General features: G+C 39.1%; 1 pseudogene; it reads right to left on the bottom strand.

The window, feature by feature from the left end:
• On the bottom strand, positions 4,296–5,734 carry LOC100525751 (annotated as a pseudogene).

The following is a 6,314-nucleotide window of genomic DNA, read 5'->3' as shown; positions in this document are numbered from 1 at the left end:
TGGTTAAATAAATGCATAAATGAATGAACAAATACCTGATAGGTAGTGCTTATCTAAATTCTTAGAGTTAGATATTTAAGTTCAAGGAGACGTGTTCTTTATTTCTTTGAGCCTAGGATGGGAAGCCCTTCACTGACTATAGAAAGTTACATTTTCTCCAGGAGATAATGATCCTGGGGTCTTGAAAGATATCCTACTGAATTATATGTCCCATGGCCTCAAAGAGATATTGTGCTCTTTTCTCTTCAAGTGTTAGAGTTTGGAATTGATTTAAATAAGGACAAATGGGAAAGCTATGCCCCCATAAAATTGACTGAACTGAATATAAGGAATATGTGGATATTGACTTCCATTAGTGTCTGTGTGAAAATTATGTGAGACCCTTGTTGTTATCTGTTGAAATACTTGATGGAATGAATGGAGGAAAAAAAATTAATTCAGTAACATATTTTTAGATTTCTTTGTAAATACATCTTCAAAGCAGTACCCTCCATCATTTCCCATTCTGCCCATCACAGAATGATACTCTGATGCTTCCTCCTATCTCCGTGGACATTCTTAATACTGCCCCTGGGGTGGACAGTATCCATTCTCAGATACTTTAGGGGCTTTCTCGCAGCCTATAGAATTTTCCTGTGTATGCTGTCCACAGACAGCCCCACGCCTTATCCCTCTCCTCCTGGTTGATCTGTGGACAACACCATCTCTCTGCTGCCCCCTAGCCATTGCCTCAGCCATAAGAAAATTCTTTCATTCTCACTTATAATGGGAAGCACTTGCCACCCTCCTCTCCTGAAAGGATCACCAAATCTCAGGGGTATCAGCTGGATCCCTCTCATTTTTCACACTGTTCTTCCCTTCTCTCTCACTCTTTTGTCCCTGTCTTGCCTAATACCGGAAGTTCCCTTTAATTTTTTTTTTTCTTTTCTAAACAAAGCCCTCAGACTTTCATCTTTACATCTTGGTACAAATCTGGATAAGGGGAGAGTTGATGTTCTTTTGAATTCAATGCTCTGGAATTTAGTGTTTTGGTTCTTACTTACCCCTGTATGGAAGTCTAACTTGTACCACATCCCTCACCTTCTCCATTTACTTTAATACCTCACAAAAACCCTAAAAAGCAAATTTCATTGGGTGTGTGACCATTTTCCAGATGTATAATCTGAAAGTCAAATTATGAGGTCAGGCATTTTGAGAATGGTGAACTGATGCTAAATCAGCATCCTATCTAAATTGTTAGGGATTTGTTTGTTTCTTTGTATGTTTCTCCTCTTACCCCCCACTATGCTGACTCTGAGATAAGCATCATATTTCTTAGACATTTCAGTGTGATAAAGAAGGCAGTACTTAAATTCAGAACTTTCAGAAACAAGATGACACGTACTGAATGTCCATCTCTGTGGTCATCTGTAAGGACAACCAAATTTCTTAGTAATGAGAGAGCACTGTTCAATACTTTTCTTGGAGGACATAGGACTTGAATTGAAGAAGGTTTGGGATTTGAACAAAACGCTTGGAGTCTCAGTCATGGGTATGCATCCCAGTTCACATACTTGAACCTGCTGAAATTTTTTTAATCCTCATTGACTCTTCTCTCTTTTGGCTATAACCAGTCATGCCCAGTGCATTGCCTAATGCATTATAGTTTTATAGTAAACATTTGCTGAATGAGTATAAGCTGCTATAAGTTTATCATACAGTTAGCCTCATTATTATAGTAAAACTCTTACGGCTATATATTTACTGCATACTACTACATCATAGACTATCAATGCTGGGAGACAGGTTTGAGGTCACCTGTCTCTTTCATTTTTAGGGGAGTAGAAACTCAGGTCCAGATGAGTGGTGCTAATGACTTAAATGTTTTTATATTAGTGCTAAAAGAGACATGTAAGAAAATGAGATGGGGAGTTGCCCTGGGGGCACAGCAGGTTAAGGATCTGGCATTGTAACTACAGTGGCTTGGGTCTCTGCTGTGGCATGTGTTTAATCCCTGGCTAGGGAACTTCCACATGCTGCAGGAATGGCCAAAAAAGGAAGGGAAGGAGGGAGGAAGGAAGGGAAGAAAGAAAGAAAAAGAAAGAAAGAAAGACATAGGCCAAACACTCTCCAACATAAACCACAGCAATGTCTTTTCAGATCCACCCCCTAGAGTAATGACAGTAAAAACAAAAACAAATGAGACTTAATTAAACTTAAAAGTTTCTGTACAGCAAAGGAAACCCTAAACAAAATGAAAAGATAACCCACAGTATGGGAGAAAATATTTGCAAATGAAGCGACCGACAAGGGATTAATTTCCATAATTTATAGACACCTTCTTCAGCTCAGTACCAGAAAACAAACAACCCCATCAAAAAATGGACAGATCTAAACAGACAGTTCTCCAGAAAAGACATACAGATGGCCAAAAAACACATGAAAAGATATTCAACATCACTTATTATTAGAGAACTACAAATCAAAACCACTATGAGGTACCACCTTACACCAGCCAGAATGGCCATCATCAAAAAGTCTACAAACCAGAAGTGCTGGAGAGGGTGTGGAGAAAAAGGAACCCTATTGCACTATTGGTGGGAATGTAAATTGGTGCAACCACTGTGGAAAACAGTATGGAGATTCCTCAAAAAACTAAACATAGAACTACCATTTGATCCAGCAATCCCACTCCTGGGCATCTATCTAGAGAAAACCATGACTCACAAAGACACATGTACTCCGATGTTCACTGCAGCACTATATACAGTAGCCAAGACACGGAAAAAATCTAAATGTCCATCGACAGAGGAGTGGATCCAGAAGATGTGGTACCTATACACAATGGAATATTAGCCATTGAAAGGAAAGAAATAATGGCATTTGCAGCAACATGGATGGACCTAGAAATTACCATGCTAAGTGAGACACCAACATCAAATGCTATCACTTATATGTGGAATCTAAAAAAAAGGACAAAATGAACTTCTTTGCAGAACAGATACTGACTCACAGATCTTGAAAAACTTAGGGTTTTCAAATGAGACAGGTTGGGGGTTGGGGGGAATGGGCTGCAGGTTTGGGATGGAAATGCTGTAAAACTGTGGTGTGATGATTGTTGTACAACTATAAGTGTAATAAAATTCATTAAGTAATTAATAAACAACAACAACAAAAACCCACTGGGAGTTGCTGTCATGGCGCTGCAGAAACGAATCTAATAACCATGCGGTTGTGGGTTTGATTCCTGGCCTCGCTAATTGGGTTAAGGATCTGGCATTGCAGTGAAGTGTGGGGTAGGTCGCAGACATGGTTCAGATCACACGTTGCTGTGGCTGTGGTGTAGGTCAGCAGCTGTAGCTCTAATTCAACCCCTAGCCTGGGGACCTCCATATGCTGCAGGTGTGGCCCTAAGAAACAAACAAAATTTTGGGGTGTTCCCTGATGGCTCAACAGGTTAGGATCTGATCTAACATTGTCACTGCTGTGGCTCTGGTTTTTGCTGTGGTGCAGGTTTGATCTGTGGCCCAGGAACTTCCACAAGCTTCAGGTGCGGCCAAAACAAGAAATCTTTGCACTTGGTTTATTTCCTTTTTTTTTTTTTTTCACTTTCAAAATAAAGTTTATTTCTGTAATAAAGAATTAAAATATGGCTGTGAAAGTAGAAAATAATATAGAAAAATATTTAAAATGTGCAACAGTAATTTAGGGTAAAGGTAGTTAAGCACTAGGGTGTATGCTCAACTTCTATTTGAAAGACTAATTAGTATTTTACCTATTATTAACTATATCAGAAAAAAATCTACTTGCAATTTTAATTAATAATTATAATTCAAAATCAGATTTATAGACCTGATCAGGCCCTTCTGAAAATTTAAGTACAAATCTTGGGGATAAGTTTTTTGAAGTTGGCTTTATTTCACAGACTGATAAGCCTACTATCCCAAAATCACAAGATTGTTTTTACCAAGCCATCCACGTAATTATGTCAATGTGGAGGAAATACGCACTTTTTGGATGAAACCAAATTTTTTGGTAAAAATGGGACAGAAGTATCATCTTTCATTATGTTGTTATAAAAGCTGGTAAACTCATGTATCCCAAAGACCACATGGGTCTCAAATTCAGACACTAAATGCAGATGAACAAATAGCTGATGAATTCTATCCACCCCTTGCCCAAAGTTGTGCTTACAATTAAGATATAGGTATTATTTGCATGAAGAACATACAAAAAGAATTGGAAAATGTTTGGCTAGAGGGAAGACAGTTCTTCGGGGACTATTGTTTGCAGTTTGTAGAATAAGATAATCTTCTCTAGGAAGAATAATGTCCACACAGCAGCACTATATTCACCAGGAATCCCAGAGCCAGCGGATCTATCATGTGGCCGCGCACAACGTCACTTAGCTTCCCTTTAATCTTCAGGAAGTGTCTCTTGAATTCCAGCCCATTACCCTTAGAAAGCCGGAAATCACCCAAAATCTTCTCATCCATTTCTACCAAATTCACTTTGAAAATCAGTTTATTGTTTCTTCTGTCAGTTGTTGATACAGTAACCTGATTCATACAACTTTTCTTCCATTGATAGCCCAGTTTCTCACAGATCTCTTTTAGGCACTGATAAGATTTGTCTGCATCTAATTTGGTAAAAATAATCGTGTCATTCTTTTGACCAGGTGCTGCCAGGGGTTCTGTGAGGATCCTGGGGTGCCAAGTAACTGACTATTCAGGAGCATATGATCAGGGCATGTGGGCTGGGAAAAACTGATCCCTTGTACCAGTTTATCAATGTAGGAAGGGCTGGTGTCCCGTAAGGAAAGACCTGTCCGTGGTTCTGGCTGAGAACTGGAGTACTTCACATTTTCTTCACTAGAAGCACTATTTACTGGAGAAAAGTCCAAATTGGATTGAAAATGCTTAGAGAATCCACTAGGAGACTCTGATACACCACCTGAAGTGACTCGGGGCCTCTTTGCCCCTTTCTTAAGTGGTTTGTTGTACCATCTATCCATCTATCTTTTTTGATGTCTGGGATGGTAATCCTTACTGATGGATTCTCAACTAGGATTTTATGCAGCAGGGCTAGAGGAGCAGAATCGATTTTTTTCCAAGGGTTGAGGTATGTTTTTTTTTCTTTCCAATCGCAATATTCCTGACAACTGTCACGAGGCTAGTCCCATGGCAGTTCTCCAGCCAACATTGCAGTAAGTACTATTCCACAAGACCAAACATCAACTGGTTCTGCATGAAATTCTTTTCTCTTCAGAGCAACATATGGTAAAGTACCACACATCTTGTTCAATAAACGCTCACGATTATTGTGCCGAAAAACGGTTGCCAAGCTGAAGTCAGAGATTTTGAGGTTATCCCTTTCATCCATTAGGAGACTTTCTGGCTTAATATCCCTGTGAGTTATTCCAATACCATGCAGATAAACCACCCCTGCCATGAGTTGATGGAAGAACCTCTGAGCATCTTGTTCAGGCATGCCTATGTCTGGCTCTTGTACTAACCATGATTCATTTGTTATCCTTCAAATTTCCCCCTTATTTCTTCTAAATGCTATGCCATTAATTTTTCCACTAGATCTCTTTTTTAATATTTTCTGGACAGTCTATGGCACGCTTCATGTCTACAATCTTCACTGCAACTGCTTCCTCAGTTCTTCTATTCACAGCAAGTTGAAGTTCTCCATAAGCACCTTCTCCCAGGGTTTGCACCAAGTCCCAGTCTTCCACAAAGGGTACTGCCATGTCTCCACTAAGTCCCACAGCAGGCTGTCCTTTGCCTGCCACCACAGGAATCCAAATCTGGGCTTGGTTTCTGAATTGTACATGTTTACACTCCCACTGCTGATGTATGCGAATTCCAATTGCTCTGAAGCCTCAGCAACACTTGGTAGTGCCAGTCTTTAAAATTTTAGTCATTTTAGTGGGCATATTTGTGTGTTATTATGGTGTTAATTTGTACTTCAGTATCATGCCTGATACTGAACATTTTCCTCTTTATTTATTGGTCATTTTTGTATGTTTGTGTGCATGTGTTTTTATGTATGTTTGTGTTCTCAATACTTTGCTGATTTTTAATGGTGCTGTTGTCCTCTTGGGTTGTTGAAGTTCTTTACATATTTTGGTTATGTGTCCTTTTTAATATATACATACTGCAAAAAAAAGGAAGGAAGGAAGGAAAGAGAAAGAAAGGAAATAAAAAGAAAATGAAGTAGGAAAGTAAGTAGGAGTTGGTTTATAAAGGCCATTAAGTCTCAAATCAGAGGATTCCCTTCGAAGGTCAATCAATGAAAAACACCAAAAAAATTCTCCATGCAAGAGAAAG

The sequence above is a fragment of the Sus scrofa genome, chromosome 6 (assembly GCF_000003025.6).
Source record: "Sus scrofa isolate TJ Tabasco breed Duroc chromosome 6, Sscrofa11.1, whole genome shotgun sequence".
Lineage (NCBI taxonomy): Eukaryota > Metazoa > Chordata > Mammalia > Artiodactyla > Suidae > Sus > Sus scrofa.
The sequence above is the reverse complement of the archived record's forward strand: the minus strand, read 5'-3'. Positions and strand labels throughout refer to the sequence as shown.